We start from the raw sequence: 17,847 nt of genomic DNA on the forward strand, positions 1-17,847 counted from the left end.
TATGGAAAACTTCACCATAATGGCCTGCTAATGGCGCACCTATTTTGTCTACTAATGACACACTATAGGTGCGCCACTAGCATCACGCCATTAGAATTTTTTACAAATGGCGCACACGTGCGCCATTAGTATCTGGTATACTAATGGCGCGCCTGGCAGTGCGCCATTAGTATAGCTCATGGTGCGCCATTAGTATGCCTCCCAGGTGCGCCATTAGTATGCCTCCCAGGTGCACCATTATTATGCCTCCTAGGTGCGCCATTAGTATGTCTCCCATGTGCGCCATTAGTATGCCTCTCAGGTGCGCCATTAGTATGCCTCCTAGGTGCGCCATTAGTATGTCTCCCAGGTGCGCCATTAGTATGCCTCCCAGGTGCGCGATTAGTATGCCTCCCAAGTGTGCCATTAGTATAGCTCATGGTGCGCCACAGGTTATACTACCAGATCTAAAATTATTCAATTATTATCCTCACACCCACAAGAAGGTTCAAGATAAACACATATTACACCACAATGAAAATATGTTTATAAACATGCACATACATTGAACGCAAGTTGACAAACAAATTAACCTAGAAGAAGCATAGTTTTGACCATCTTAACAATCATCTAGAACACACAAGTCACAAAAAGATAAGGACTATTGGTTACTATGAGAGACTTCATATGGTCCAGAAAACATAAGTTTGTATCTACATGCACAAAGTGCAAGCTCCAAAACACTCGAAACACCAAATGGTCTACAAGACAATAAGGTCCATGATTACAGTTGGTTGATCCATAAACGCTAGAGTCATCACGTCCATGTGCATCAATAGGTTGAGTACCTGAAAACATTTTGCACAAATTTGTCAAGAAAGTGGAACCAGATAAAGTTGTTAAAACCTCATATGCGTATTAAAAATATTCGATCAAAAGATTATCATGATATCATAGTTAACAATATAGTTTCTAACACTAATCACAACAAGGACGACAGGCTACACTAATTATGCCCCAGCTTGTGTACCACACCTCTGCCATTTGTAAAACCTGTAAAACCTGAAAACCACTAATTCCAGAAGAAACATCTAGAGTTGAGCTTATTCATGATGTACACATCTTACGCATTTGGAGATAATAAATATGGCAGATAGCTGCTGCGCATATGTAGATTGATGGTTTTCTTCCACCATCGGGAAATATATTCCAGATAGGTACTCCGTCCGTCCCAAAAAATTTGTCTTAAATTTATCTAGAAATGGATGTATCTAAATACTAAAACGTGACTAGATACATTCATATTTAGATAAATTGAAGACAAGACTTTTAGGACGGAGGGAGTATATGATAAATTTTACTCGGCAATGCAAAATGTGTTCTTCAAATTTAAATATCAGCGATCAACAAAATCGAGCTGAATACACATAGGAGAATAAAGAGAGAAATAGCTCTAGAGCAATGATCTCACAATCTCACCTATCAAGATGGACGGCCGAAGCAGAAACGGCCTTCTTGAGATATCGCTTTACAGCTGAACGCCAACCAAAAAGGAAAGAGCCACCCAATGCTTGAGTTGATTAGCATTTTAAATTAAAAACAAAGAACTTAAATAGAACGGGTATCATCGCATATCGGTCCTTACCCATCCAAATGATCTAGCGAGGTCATTTCCTGTCCCAAGTGGAATGATTCCTGTGGGAGGAACTCGTTCCCTTTTCGACTTATTAAGTTCTTGGAGACATCCAAGTACTCAACCAACATTGCCATCATCTCCAGCAACCTGCCAGAAAGAGCTAGTGCAAGGATGTTATGCAAACTAGTTGGAAAACTGCGACATAGAACAACCTGCCACAATAACATGTTGCATGATTTTTCATTTTTCCAAGCCCTTAAAGACCATCAAATTTCACAGAATTGCCCCATATCCATAGTTCTTTATGGCCATAACTTCTATTAGTTCTAACCCTTTTGCACCACATAATGACATCAGTGGTCAATCCTCACAAGCCAACCTCCAGTTTCACATGTTGATCCACAGCTAACTCGAGTAGAAGCCAGTACTTCCATGTCTATTAATAATCGTCAACATGAAACAATATATCGCGGCTCTACACATGTCTTCTGTTCAAGAAAATATGAAGCTACAAATTATAAACAGTCCCATTACATTATTGTCACTATTGTCACCTACACAAGCCTCGTCCCTCCTTCCCCACCTTATACCTACCGTCCTAGATCTTTCCTTCACCTCATGACCCCTTCTAGAACACTATGGGGAAGCAAGACACGGTCCAATGTAGCCTTCACAACAACCTATGGTGTACGGCATTTATTATGCATTTATCATCCAACCATACTGGTCAGATATGAGTCTTCATCTAGACACCCCCTACTCCCCCAACCTCTCTTGGTACCAATTAAGTGCGTAGCTATCAAGATGATTCGACCTTCGCAGAATCGGGTAGAACCGAGAAACACGGGAAAGAAAAAGGTTAGTACAATGCCTCAGTAAGTGTTGTATACAATCTTATTCTCCTAGCCACACTCTGGACCTTCATAGTACAACAGTCTTAATGAATAACAACCTTATTTGTTGTCAATGAAAGCAAGTTGCAGTATTAACCCTGGTTCATTTTTAGCCAATTCAGGATTGCAGCTGAAAATGGCAACCATCATTGGTAGCAACTGATTTGTATTAGTACTACAGAGGTCATGAGAAATATGGTAAGAAAATGGGAGAACAAAACTTTGACAAAACAAGTGCAACTTGCCTAATGGCTTGAAAAATCCAAAAAGAGTATCAAGTGGAAATAAATCAAATATATTCATCCTAAGCCATTAATGCCTTAGATGAGAGAATGTACAGACATGCAAGTTTCTGAAGCAACATATAGCACGGTATAAGCAGAAATATACAGTGGTATAAAAAAGAACAGCACAAAACAAATAACAAAAAGCAAAAGCACGTTCGTCGGCTTATATATTGCTAAGGTAGTATATTCTCTTGCAATTGTTGACCATGCTCTTAACATTTTACTTCTAATGTGGTACTGAATTTGCAAGAATGTTTTCAGAAATTACCTTAATGTTGTCCAGTGATATTTCACCACTGAAGAAAAACTTCTTAGAGTCTTCATTCCTAGTGTAAGCAAGAACTTGCAAAGTAATCGAATCAGAATGTCCAAAATAGAAAGAGCAGATAAATTAAAACCAAAGCCAAGTTGCTCCATGCTGTTTTTGTGCAATAAATCGATACATAGAAAACATGAAAAATAAATAAGAGGTATTACCGTGGTCTCTTGTCCAGTAATTCCAAAGTAATTGGCAACAGGTTCACCAACTTCCTCATTGTCACGCTCCACAAAAACAAATAAAAGCTGCATTTGAGACACAGGCCACATCACTGCTTAGTGAGACTCCACCTCACCAAAAACGCAGGAGCCACAAAGGAAATAAGTGATGGCTTGGATTTGAGTATAAAACATGGAACATGACAGAGGAAAAAGTTCATGAAACACTGGTGTGATCAACAGCACAAAGTACCTTTCCCTTGAATGAGTTTGCTGTTTCCTTCAAGATGGGCAGGAATTTCGAGGACTCCTTTGCAACAGCGAATAGCAAAATCTGATTTTGAAATTAGGATACAACACATCAGCAAAGGAGTAATAATACATGGGCCGAGAACATGATGAACTGCAGTAGTGGATGACAAGACAATAACCTTCTGAACCTTCATAGCCGAGCAAGCCTTTAGCACATTTGAAGTACCTTTCACAGCAGGAGCCAATACTTCTGACTGCACATATGCATTTAAAAAGCAGTGAGAGGAGTACTAGCAATTCTATGGTGTTCAACACTCACATTGCCAACAAGAAATGCATCCCGACAGCTTGCAATTCTAACACTTTTGATAATCTAAACAATGTTAGCACACACAGGTCAAAGCACATAACAATCTACTATTTGCATTGCACTAACCACTCCCAACGCTATAATATGATGTGCAAGTGTTCGCCAGGAGCTAGTATTACAAACATATATTATGGCAAGCCTAGCTTTGCAAGCACCAAAAACTGCCAAACTATATCTTTATCTAAGTTGGCAAAACAACAAACATGTGGTGTGCACGCGCAAGGGGCCTCCCCTTGGTCTCGAGCTCATGGAACGAGTTCACGAACACGTCGTCGGCGTCCTCCAACCCATCGAACACACAGTACGACTCCGGCGGTGCCACGAACGACGGCACGTCCTCCGGCCCCAGGTCGACACTCAGCATGCCCCGGAGCGCGCTCCCCTCCACGACCGGCAGGCCGACGCGGCCCGCGTAGACCTCCCTGTAGACGACGTCCACCGTGCAGGGCTGCAATGCCGCCATCGTCGAAGCCGTCGGAGATGGCGGCGACGCGGAAGGGGGGCAAAGGGGGCGGGACGGTGGCGAGGAGGTGGCGCGTGGTGACGAGCCTGGGGCGGAGGCCGTGGTATGCGAGGCGGCGGCCGAGCTGCAACATGGGGTTGAGGTGGCCCTGCGCCTCTAGGAAGGCGAGGAGCAGGACATGGCCACCGCTGCCGTCTGAACCAGGAAGGTGGGAAACCTAACCTCCCTCTTCGTGCTGGTTCACGGTCCCGATAGGAGCAGAGATTTTTTTTTGGAAAACTACTAGTGGCGCACCACCAAGAGATGCGCCATTAGTAACACTAGTTACTAATGGCGCACTAGCTGTGGTGCGCCATTAGTAGTTTGCAAAAAAAATTTATAGTAGTGGCCCACTACCAACAGATGCGCCATTAGTAACCCTGGTTACTAATGGCGCACCAGCTGCTGGTGCGCCATTAGTAGTTTTGCAAATAAATTAAAAATCAAACAAATATAGTAGTGGTGCATCGAGTGTGTGGTGCGGCATGAGTGTCTATCACACTAATGGCACACCTGCACATGGTGCACCACTACTATATAGTAGTGGCACACTACTTGTGTGGTGCGCCATTAGTGTCTATATCAGCTATTGCCCTTTTCCTAGTAGTGTACCACACCCGTGGTAGAGAAGTCTCCTCCACCTAGTGAACGTATCCCATTCAAAATACCACTTGGGATAATTGAAATAATAAGGAATGATTGTTATGCAGGAGATGGAATAGTAAATCCCAGTATTCATTTGTTGAAACTTACAGAACTTTGTGAGTTGTTTAAGATTTCAGGTTTGACAAGGGATGGACTCATGAGGAAATTATTTGCCATGTCACTAAAAGGAAAAGTATTGGAATGGTATGCTACTAGATGATTCTCACCTACGGGATTGTGATGAGATTCAGTCTCTCTTTTACTCCAAGTTTTATCCTCTTCACGAAGTCCATGTGGATCATGGTAACAATGCTTTATGTGATACTTATATTGTTGAGTTTATTCATGATCCCACTGAGAATTATTATGAGAAGGGAACATATGCTTATAGATATTTCAATAATATCAAGTTCCCTCTCTTTATGTTGAAGGTTTTGAAGCAGCACTTTTTTTTGCCATTCTATGGTTATTGCTTTATGCTTCAATGAATTAGTGTATTGCTATATTCCTATGCATAGGAATCATGTTAGACTTAAATGTGTTTGCTATTTGCTTATTGATGCTCTGTTTTGTTCTACAACTCTTATTCCTACGAGAGCATCATTAAAATCTTAAGCCTATCTTTATGGCTATAAAGAAAGAGCTCTAGGGGGTTTTTACTTTCAATTTTAGTGGTCTTGATGCTTGATACGTCCATTTTGCATCATGCTTTCATGTTGATATTTATCGCTTCTTGGGCTGTTATTCCACTTCACAATACAATACTTATGCCTTTTATCTCTTATTTTGCAAGGTTTACATGAAGAGGGAGAATGCCGATAGATGGAATTCTGGCCTGAAAAAGGAGCAAAGTTGAGATACCTATTCTGCGCAACTCCAAATGCCGTGAAAATCAAAGGGGATTTTTCTCTGGATTTATAAAAGATACTGGGCCGAAGAAGCGCCAGAGGGGTGCGAGCAGGTGGCCACAAGCCTGCTAGGCGCGGCCACCCCCTTGGCCGCGCCTAGGGGGCTTGTGGGCACCCAGCTGGCCCTCTGCCCCCCCTCTTCTGCTATATGAAGGGTTTCATCCATAAAAAAATCAAGAGGACGCTTTTTCGTGGAATCACCGCCCCCACGAAGCGGAACTTGAGTAGAACCAATCTAGACCTCCGGCAGGACGACCCTGCCGGGGAAACTTCCCTCCCGGAGGGGGAAATCGTCGCCATCGTCATCACCAACGCTCCTCTCATCGGAGGGGACTTATCACCATCAACATGTTCATCAGCACCATCTCATCTCCAAACCCTAGTTCATCACTTGTAACCAATCTCCGTCGCGCGACTCCGATTGGTACTTGTAAGGTTACTAGTAGTGTTTATTACTCTTTGTAGTTGATTCTAGTTGGATTACTTGGTGGAAGAGTTTAAGTTCAGATCCTTGATTCTACTCATTACTTCTCTGGTCATGAATATGATTATGCTTTGTGAGTAGTTACTTTTGTTCCTAAGGACATGGGATAAGTCATGCTATAAGTAGTCATGTGAATTTTGTATTCGTTCGATATTTTGAGGGATTGTATGTTGTTTTTCCTCTAGTGGTGCTAAGTGAACATCGACTAGATAACACTTCACCATTATTTGGGCCTAGATGAAGGCATTGGGTGTTGGGGAAAACACATGGGAAACAAAAAAATTCCTACGCGCACGAAGACCTATCATGGTGATGTCCATCTACGATAGGGGATTTCCGATCTACGTACCCTTGTAGATCGCACAACAGAAGCGTTAGTGAACGTGGTTGATGTAGTGGAACGTCCTCACATCCCTCAATCCGCCCCGCGAACCGTCCCGCGATCCGTCCCACGATCTAGTGCCGAACGGACGGCACCTCCGCGTTCAGCACACGTACAGCTCGACGATGATCTCGGCCTTCTTGATCCAGCAAGAGAGACGGAGAGGTAGATGAGTTCTCCGGCAGCGTGACGGTGCTCCGGAGGTTGGTGGTGATCTAATCTCAGCAGGGCTCCGCCCGAGCTGCGCAGAAACGCGATCTAGAGGTAAAACCATGGAGGTATGTGGTCGGGCTGCCTTGAAAAAGTTGTCTCAAATCAGCCCTAATAGCTCCATATATATAGGAGGAGGGAGGGGAGGCTTGCCTTGAGGCTCAAGAAGCCCCAAGGGCTGCGCACCAAGGGGAGGAGGAGTCCTCCTCCAATCCTAGTCCAACTAGGATTGGAAGGTGGAGTCCTTCTCTCCCTTCCCACCTCTTTTTTTTATTTTCTCTTTGATTTTCTATCTATGGCGCATAGGGCCTTCTTGGGCTGTCCCACCAGCCCACCAAGGGCTGGTGCACCACCCCCAAGGCCTATGGCCTTCCCCGGGGTGGGCTGCCCCCCCGGTGAACATCCGGAACCCATTCGTCATTCCCGGTACATTCCCGGTAACTCCGAAAACGTTCTGGTAATCAAATGAGGTCATCATATATATCAATCTTCGTTTCCGGACCATTCCGGAAACCCTCGTGACGTCCGTGATCTCATCCGGGACTCCGAACAACATTCGGTAACCAACCATATAACTCAAATACGCATAAAACAACGTCGAACCTTAAGTGTGCAGACCCTGCGGGTTCGAGAACTATGTAGACATGACCCGAGTGACTCCTCGGTCAATATCCAATAGCGGGACCTGGATGCCCATATTGGATCCCACATATTCTACGAAGATCTTTTCGTTTGCACCTTAGTGCCAGGGATTCATATAATCCCGTATATCATTCCCTTCGTCCTTCGGTATGTTACTTGCCCGAGATTCGATCGTCAGTATCCGCATACCTATTTCAATCTCGTTTACCGGCAAGTCTCTTTACTCGTTCAGTAATACAAGATCCCGCAACTTACACTAAGTCACATTGCTTGCAAGGCTTGTGTGTGATGTTGTATTACCGAGTGGGCCCCGAGATACCTCTCCGCCACACGGAGTGACAAATCCCAGTCTCGATCCATACTAACTCAACGAACACCTTCGGAGATACCTCTAGAGCATCTTTATAGTCACCCAGTTACGTTGCGACGTTTGATACACACAAAGCATTCCTCCGGTGTCAGTGAGTTATATGATCTCATGGTCATAGGAACAAATACTTGACACGCAGAAAACAGTAGCAACAAAATGACATGATCAACATGCTACGTCTATTAGTTTGGGTCTAGTCCATCACATGATTCTCCTAATGATGTGGTCCCGTTATCAAGTAACAACACTTCCTATGGCCAGGAAACCTGGAACATCTTTGATCAACGAGCTAGTCAACTAGAGGCTTACTAGGGACAACGTTTTGTCTATGTATCCACACAAGTATTGTGTTTCCAATCAATACAATTATAGCATGCATAATAAACGATTATCATGAACAAAGAAATATAATAATAACTAATTATTATTGCCTCTAGGGCATATTTCCAACAGTCTCCCACTTGCACTAGAGTCAATAATCTAGTTCACATCACCATGTGATTTCAGCGAATCCAACACCCATATAGTTCTGGGGTCTGATCACGTCTTGCTCGTGAGAGAGGTTTTAGTCAACGGTTCTGAAACTTTCAGATCTGTGCGTTCTTTACAAATCTTTATGTCATCTTATAGATGTTGCTACTACGTGCTATTCGGAAATGCTCCAAATATCTAATCTACTATACGAATCCGTTTCACTATTCATAGTTATTCGGATTAGTGTCAAATCTTGCATCAACATAACCCTTTACGACGAACTCTTTAACCACCTCCATAATCGAGAAAAATTCCTTAGTCTATTTAGTTACTAAGGATAAGTTTGACCGCTGACCAGTGATTCAATCCTGGATCACTCTGTGTACCTCTTAACATAATTGCTACAAGGCACACATCAGGTGCGGTACTCAGCATGGCATACTTTAGAGTCTACGGCTAAGGCATAGAAGACGACCTTTGTCTATTCTCTTTATTCTGCCGTGGTCGGGTTTTGAGTCTTACTCAAATTCACACCTTACAACACAGTCAAGAACTCCTTCTTTGCCGATCTATTTCGAATTCCTTAAAAAACTTGTCAAGGCATGCATCTTGTTAAAACTTCTATTAAGCGTTTTGATCTATCTCCATAGATCTTGATGCTCAACGTTCAAGTAGCTCAATCCAGGTATTCCTTTGAAAACCCCTTTCAAACTACCTTTTATGCTTCACAGAAATTCTACATTACTTCTAATCAACAATATGTCAACCACATATACTTATCAGAAATTCTATAGTGCTCCCACTCACTTCTTTGGAAATACAAGTTTCTCATAAACCGTCAAGGAAACAATGTTTTGACATCCTATGTGGAATATTTCAAAAATAATGCAACAACTACTAACATAATTCTAACAGACTTTTAGCATCGCTATGAGTGAGAAAGTCTCACCATAGTCAAATGTTTGGTCATGTCGGAAACATCTTTGCGACAAGTCGAGCTTTTCTTAATAGTGACTTATCACCATCGTCGTCTGTCTTCCTTTTAAAGATCCATCTTTACTCAGTAGTCCTATGACCATCAAGTAGTTCTTCCAAAGTCTACACTTTGTTTTCATACATGGATCCTCTCTTAGATTTATGGCCTCCAGCCATTTGTCGGAATCCGGGCCCACCATTGCTTTCTCCATAACTCGTAGGTTCACTGTTGCTCAACAACATGACCTCGAAGACAGGGTTATCGTACCACTCTGCAGTAGTACGCGACCTTGTCAACCTACGAGGTTTGTAGTAACTTGATCCGATGCTCGATGATCACCATTATCAGCTTTCACTTCAATTGGTGTAGGCGCCACAGGAACAACTTCCTGCGCCCTACTACACACTGGTTGAAGTGATGGTTCAATAACCTCATCAAGTTCTACCACCCTCCCACTCAATTCTTTCGAGAGAAACCTTTCCTCGAGAAAGGATCCGTTTCTAGAAACAAACACTTTGCTTTCGGATCTGAGATAGGAGATGTACCCAACTGTTTTGGATATCCTATGAAGATGCATTTATCCGCTTTGGGTTCGAGCTTATCAGACAGAAACTTTTTCACATACGTGTCGAAGCCCCAAACTTTCAAGAAAGGACAGTCTAAACCTCTGTCTATACTGTGTCATCTCAACGGAAATACGCGGTGCCCTATTTTAAAGTGAATGCGGTTGTCTCTAATGCATAACCCATAAACGATAGTGGTAATTCGATAAGAGACATCATAGCATGCACCATACCAAATAGTGCGTGGCTATGACGTTCAGACACATCATCACACTATGATGTTCCAGGTGGCATGAACTGCGAAACAATTTCCACATTGTCTTAACTGCGTACCAAGACTCGTAACTCATATATTCATTTCTATGATCATATCATAGACAATTTATCCTCTTGTTACGACGAACTTCACTCTGAAACAGAATTGAAATTTTCAATATTTCAGACTTGTGATTCATTAAGTAAATACTCTTGTATGTACTCAAATCGTCATTGAAGTAAGAACATAATGATATCCACTGTGTGCCTCAGCACCCATTGGATTGCATACATCAAAATCTATCACATCCAACAAGTTACTATCTTGTTTCATCTCAATGAAAACAAGGCCTTGCTCATGTTGTATGATTTGGTCACTAGTGATTCAAAATCAAGTGAGTATAAAGATCCATCAGCATGGAGCCTCTTCATGCAATTTATACCAACATGACTCAAGCGGCAGTGCCACAAGTAAGTGGTACTATCATCATTACCTCGTATCTTTTGGCACCAATATCATGAACATGTGTAAGACTACGATCGAGATTCAATAAACCATTGAAGGTGATTATTCAAGCAAATAGAGTAACCATTATTCTCTTTAAATGAATAATCGTATTGCAATAAACAAGATCCAATCATGTTCATGCTTAACGCAAGCACCAAATAACAATTATTTATGTTTAACACCAATCCCGATGGTAGAGGGAGTGTGCGACATTTGATCATATCGACCTTGGAAACACTTCCATCACGTATCGTCACCTCGCCTTTAGCTAGTCTCCGTTTATGCCGTAGCTTTCATTTCGTGTTACTAATCACTTAGCAACCGAACCGGTATCCAATACCTTCGTGCTACTAGGATTACTAGTAAAGTACACATCAACATCATGTATATCAAATATACTTCTTTCGACTTTTGCCAGCCTTCTTATCTACCAAGTATCTAGAGTTGCTCCGCATCAGTGACCGTTCCCCTCATAGCAGAAGCACTTAGTCCCGGGCTTGGGTTTAATCTGGGGTCTCCTCATTAGTGCAGCAACTTCTTTGCCGTTTCACGAAGTATCCCTTCTAGCCCTTGCCTTTCTCGAAACTTAGTGGTTTTACTAACCATTAACTATTGATGCTCCTTCTTGATTTCTACTCTCGCAGTGTCAAACATCGCGAATCGCTCAAGGATCATTGTATCTATCCTTAACATGTTATAGTTCATCACGAAACTCTCACAGCTTGGTGGCAGTGACTTTGGAGAACCATCACTATCTCATCCGGAAGATCAACTCCCACTTGATTCAAGCGATTGTCGTACTCAGAAAATCTGAGCACACGCTCAACGATTGAGCTTTTCTCCGTTACTTTGTGGACCAAGAATCTTGTCGGAGGTCTCATACCTCTTAACAAGGGCACAAGCATGAAATCACAATTTCATCTCTTTAGAACATCTCTTATGTTCCGTGACGTTTCAAAACGTCTTCGGCGCCTTGCTTCTAAGCCATTAAGTATTTTGTACTGAAGTATCGTGTAGTCATCAGAAACGTGTATGTCGGATGTTCACAACATCTACAGACGACGCTCGAGGTGCAGCACACCGAGTGGTGCATTAAGGACATAAGCCTTCTGCGGAGCAACGAGGACAATCCTCAGTTTTACAGACTCCGTCTACAAAGTTTGCTACTATCAACTTTCAACTAAATTTTCTCTAGGAACATATAAAAATAGTAGAGCTATAGCGCAAGCTACATCGTAATTCGCAAAGACCATTAGACTATGTTCATCACAATTAGTTCAATTAATCATATTACTTAAGAAGTCCCACTCAAAAAGTACATCTCTCTAGTCATTTGAGTGGTACATGATCCAAATCCACTATCTCAAGTCCGATCATCACGTGAGTCGAGAATAGTTTTAGTGGTAAGCATCTCTATGCTAATCATATCAACTATGATTCATGCTCAACCTTTCGGTCTCATGTGTTCCGAGGCCATGTCTGCACATGCTAGGCTCGTCAAGCTTAACCCGAGTGTTCCGCGTGTGCAACTGTTTTGCACCCGTTGTATGTGAACGTTGAGTCTATCACACCCGATCATCACGTGGTGTCTCGAAACGAAGAACTGTCGCAATGGTGCACAGTCGGGGAGAACACAATTTGGTCTTGAAATTTTAGTGAGAGATCACCTCATAATGCTACCGTCGTTCTAAGAAAGATAAGGTGCATAAAGGATTAACATCACATGCAATTCATAAGTGACATGATATGGCCATCATCAAGTGCTTCTTGATCTCCATCACCAAAGCACCGACACGATCTTCTTGTCACTGGCGTCACACCATGATCTCCATCATCATGATCTCCATCAACGTGTCGCCATCAGGGTTGTCGTGCTACTCATGCTATTACTACTAAAGCTACGTCCTAGCAATATAGTAAACGCATCTGCAAGCACAAACGTTAGTTTAAAGACAACCCTATGGCTCCTGTCGGTTGCCGTACCATCGACGTGCAAGTCGATATTAACTATTACAACATGATCATCTCATACATCCAATATATCACATCACATCGTTGCCATATCACATCACAAGCATACCCTGCAAAAACAAGTTAGACGTCCTCTAATTGTTGTTGCATGTTTTACGTGGTGACCATGGGTATCTAGTAGGATTGCATCTTACTTACGCAAACACCACAATGGAGATATATGAATTGCTATTTAACCTCATCCAAGGACCTCCTCGGTCAAATCCGACTCAACTAAAGTTGGAGAAACCGACACTCACCAGTCATCTTTGAGCAACGGAGTTACTCATAGCGATGAAACCAGTATCTCGTAAGCGTACGAGTAATGTCGGTCCGAGCCGCTTCTATCCAACAATACTGCGGAATCAAGAAAAGTCCAAGGAGGGCAGCAAAACGCACATCACCGCCCACCAAAACTTTTGTGTTCTACTCGAGAAGACATCTACGCATAAACCTAGCTCATGATGCCACTGTTGGGGAACGTCGCATGGGAAACAAAAAATTTCCTACGCGCACGAAGACCTATCATGGTGATGTCCATCTATGAGAGGGGATTTCCGATCTACGTACCCTTGTAGATCGCACAGCAGAAGCGTTAAGAAACGCGGTTGATGTAGTGCAACATCCTCACGTCCCTCGATCCGCCCCGCGAACCGTCCCACGAACCGTCCCGCAATCTGTCCCACGATCCGCTCCGATCTAGTGCCGAACGGACGGCACCTCCGCGTTCAGCACACGTACAGCTCGACGATGATCTCGGCCTTCTCGATCCACCAAGAGAGACGGAGAGCTAGATGAGTTCTCCGGCAGCATGAGGGCGCTCCGTAGGTTGGTCGTGAACTAATCTCAGCAGGGCTCCGCCCGAGCTCCGCAGAAACGCGATCTAGAGGTAAAACCGTGGAGGTATGTGGTCGGGTTGCCGTGGCAAAAGTTGTCCCAAATCAGCCCTAAAACCCCACTATATATAGGAGGGAGGGAGGGGAGGAGGCAGCCTCAAAACCTAAAGTTTTGGCCGAAATTGGAGGTGGAGGAGTCCTACTCCAATCCTACTTGGAGTAGGATTCCACCTTCCCACTTGGAAACTCTTTCCACCTCGTGTTTTTTCCTTCTCAAACCTTATGGGCCTTAGTGGGAACTTATTCCAGCCCACTAGGGTCTGGTTTATCTCTTCCCATAGCCCATGAGACCCCTTGGGGCGTGACACCCCTCCTGATGGTCCCCGGCACCCCTCCCGGCACTCCCAGTACACTACCGATGAGCCCGAAACTTTTCCGGTAATGCACGAAAACCTTCCAGTAACCAAATGAGGTCACCCTATATATCAATCTTCGTTTCCGGACCATTCCGGAAACCCCCGTGACATTCGTGATCTCATCCGGGACTCCGAACAACATTCGGTAACAAACCATATAACTCAAATACGCATAAAACAACGTCGAACCTTAAGTGTGCAGACCCTGCGGGCTCGAGAATTATGTAGACATGACCCGAGTGACTCCTCGGTCAATATCCAATAGCGGGACCTGGATGCCCATATTGGATCCTACATATTCTACGAAGATCTTATCGTTTGAACCTCAGTGCCAAGGATTCATATAATCCCGTATGTCATTCCCTTTGTCCTTCGGTATGTTACTTGCCCGAGATTCGATCGTCAGTATCCGCATACCTATTTCAATCTCGTTTACCGGCAAGTCTCTTTACTCGTTCCCTAATACAAGATCACCGCCCACAAAAATTTTATGTTCTACTCGAGATTACATCTCCGCATGAACCTAGCTCATGATGCTACTGTTGGGGAAAACACATGGGAAACAAAAGAATTCCTACGTGCACGAAGACCTATCATGGTGATGTCCATCTACGAGAGGGGATTTCCGATCTACGTACCCTTGTAGATCGCACAGCAGAAGCGTTAGTGAACGCGGTTGATGTAGTGGAACGTCCTCACGTCCCTCGATCTGCCCCGCGAACCGTCCCATGATCCATCCCGCGATCCGTCCCACGATCTAGTGCCGAACGGACGGCACCTCCGCGTTTAGCACACGTATAGCTCGACGATGATCTCGGCCTTCTTGATCCAGCAAGAGAGACGGAGAGGTAGATGAGTTCTCCGGTAGCGTGACGGTTCTCCGGAGGTTGGTGGTGATCTAATCTCAGTAGGGTTCCGCCCGAGCTCCGCAGAAACGCGATCTAGAGGTAAAACCGTGGAGGTATGTTGTTGGGCTGCCTTGAAAAAGTTGTCTCAAATCAGCCCTAATAGCTCCATATATATAGGAGGAGGGAGGGGAGGCTTGCCTTGTGGCTCAAGGAGCCCCAAGGGCTGCGCACCAAGGGGAGGAGGAGTCCTCCTCCAATCCTAGTCCAACTAGGATTGGAAGGTGGAGTCCTTCTCTCCCTTCCCACCTCCTTTTTTTCTTTTCTCTTTGATTTTCTATCTATAGCGCATAGGGCCTTCTTGGGCTGTCCCACCAGCCCACCAAGGGCTGGTGCGCCACCCCAAGGCCTATGGGCTTCTCCGGGGTGCCCCCCCCGGTGAAGATCCGGGACCCATTCGTCATTCCCGGTACATTCCCGGTAACTCCAAAACCGTTCCGGTAATCAAATGAGGTCATCCTATATATCAATCTTCGTTTCCGGACCATTCCGGAAACCCACATGACGTTCGTGATCTCATCCGGGACTCCGAACAACATTCGGTAACCAACCATATAACTCAAATACGCATCAAACAACGTCGAACCTTAAGTGTGCAGACCCTGCGGGTTCGAGAACTAAGTAGACATGACCCGAGTGACTCCCCGGTCAATATCCAATAGCGGGACCTGGATGCCCATATTGGATCCCACATATTCTACGAAGATCTTATCGTTTGAACCTGAGTGTCAGGGATTCATATAATCTCGTATGTCATTCCCTTCGTCCTTCCGTGTGTTACTTTCCCGAGATTCGATCGTCAGTATCCGCATACCTATTTCAATCTCGTTTACCGGCAAGTCTCCTTACTCGTTCCGTAATACAAGATCCTGCAACTTACACTAAGTTACATTGCTCGCAAGGCTTTGTGTGATGTTGTATTACCGAGTGGGCCCGAAGATACCTCTCCGTCATACGGAGTGACAAATCCCAGTCTCGATCCATACTAACTCAATGAACACCTTCGGAGATACTTGTAGAGCATCTTTATAGTCACCCAGTTACGTTGCGACGTTTTATACACACAAAGCATTCCTCCGGTGTCAGTGAGTTATATGATCTCATGGTCATAGGAACAAATACTTGACACGCAGAAAACAGAAGCAACAAAATGACACGATCAACATGTTACGTCTATTAATTTGGGTCTAGTCCATCACGTGGTTCTCCAAATGACGTGATCCAGTTATCAAGCAAAAACACCTTGGACATAGTCAGAAGACCCTGACTATCTTTGATCAACTGGCTAGCCAACTAGAGGCTTGCTAGGGACAGTGTTTTGTCTATGTATCCACACATGTATATAAGTCTGCATTCAATACAATTATAGCATGGATAATAAACGATTATCTTGATACAGGAATTATAATAATAACTATATTTATTATTGCCTCTAGGGCATAATTCCAACATTGGGAAGTAGTAAGTAGATGATGGGTTGCTAGAGTGACAGAAGCTTAAACCCTAGTTTATGTGTTGCTTCATAAGGGGCTGATTTGGATCCACTAGTTTAATGCTATGGTTAGACTTTGTCTTAATTCTTCTTTGGTAGTTGAGGATGCTTGCGAGAGGGGTTAATCATAAGCGGGATGCTTGTCCAAGTAAGGGCAGTACGCAAGCGCTGGTCCACCCACATATCAAACTATCAAAGTAACGAACGCGAATCATATGAACGTGATGAAAATTAGCATGACAGAAATTCCCGTGTGTCCTTAGGAGCGTTTTTCCTGCTATAAGACCTTGTCCAGGCTTGTCCCTTGCTAAAAAATGGATTGGGTCACTTTGCGGCACCGTTGCTACTTTTGTTACTTGTTACTTGCTACGAATCATCTCACCACACAACCACTTCTTATCGATAATTTCAGTGCTTGCAGATATTACCTTGCTGAAAACCACTTGTTAGATCCTTCTGCTCCTTGTTGGGTTCGACACCCTTACTTATCGAAAGGACTATGATAGATCCCCTATACTTGTTGGTCATCAAGATTCTTTTCTGGCGCCGTTGCCGGGGAGTGAAGCGCCTTTGGTAAGGAAACATTCATATAGTGTGCTGAAATTTATTATCACTTGTCACTATGGAAACTAATCCTTTGAGGGGCTTGTTCGGGATATCTTCACCTCGAAAGGAAGCACAAAGAGTTTCTCCTCAACCTTCTGCACCTACTAAAAATATTTGCTTTGAAATTCCTTCGGGTATGCTTGAGAAACTGCTAGCTAATCCTTATATAGGAGATGGAACATCACATCCATACTTGCATCTAATCTATGTAGATGAAGTTTGTGGTTTATTTAAGCTTGCAGGTTTTCCCGAGGATGAGGTCAAGAAGAAGGTATTTCCCTTATCTTTGAGGGATAATGCATTGACATGGAACTACAATCGGTCGAAATTGGAATTTCATCAAAAGTTTTATCCTATGCATCTAGTACATCGTGATCGGAATTATATTTATAACTTTTGGCCTCGTGACAGAAAAATCATCGCTCAAGCTTGGGGGAGGCTTAAATCAATGTTACATTCATGCCCCAACCATGAGCTCTTGAGAGAAATTATCATTCAGAACTTCTATGCTTGGCTTTCTCATGATGATCGCACCATGCTTGACACTTCTTGTACCGGTTCTTTTATGTAGAGAGATATTGACTTCAAATGGAATTGATGGGAAAGAATTAAACGCAACTCTGAAGATTGGGAGCTTGATGAAGGTAAGGAGTCAGGTATGAATTTCAAGTTTGATTGCGTTAAATCCTTTGTTGAAACAAATACTTTTTGTGATTTTAGCGCTAAGTATGGACTTGACTCTGAGATAGTAGCTTCATTATGTGAATCT

The 17,847-nt window shown here is 43.6% G+C and overlaps 2 long non-coding RNA genes across 2 annotated transcripts; both read right to left on the bottom strand.

The window, feature by feature from the left end:
• Positions 1-786: 786 nt before the first annotated feature.
• On the bottom strand, positions 787-1,669 carry LOC123403637. Its single transcript, XR_006611519.1, has 3 exons — positions 1,625-1,669; positions 1,459-1,513; positions 787-827 (listed from the first exon to the last, which is right to left on the bottom strand). It is a non-coding gene; the product is annotated as an uncharacterized LOC123403637 (long non-coding RNA).
• A 1,558-nt stretch (positions 1,670-3,227) lies between these two features.
• LOC123403638 lies at positions 3,228-3,784 on the bottom strand. The gene is made up of 3 exons (XR_006611520.1): positions 3,704-3,784; positions 3,526-3,606; positions 3,228-3,359 (listed from the first exon to the last, which is right to left on the bottom strand). It is a non-coding gene; the product is annotated as an uncharacterized LOC123403638 (long non-coding RNA).
• Between the last annotated feature and the right edge of the window lie 14,063 nt (positions 3,785-17,847).

The sequence above is a fragment of the Hordeum vulgare genome, chromosome 6H (assembly GCF_904849725.1).
Source record: "Hordeum vulgare subsp. vulgare chromosome 6H, MorexV3_pseudomolecules_assembly, whole genome shotgun sequence".
Taxonomy (NCBI): domain Eukaryota; kingdom Viridiplantae; phylum Streptophyta; class Magnoliopsida; order Poales; family Poaceae; genus Hordeum; species Hordeum vulgare.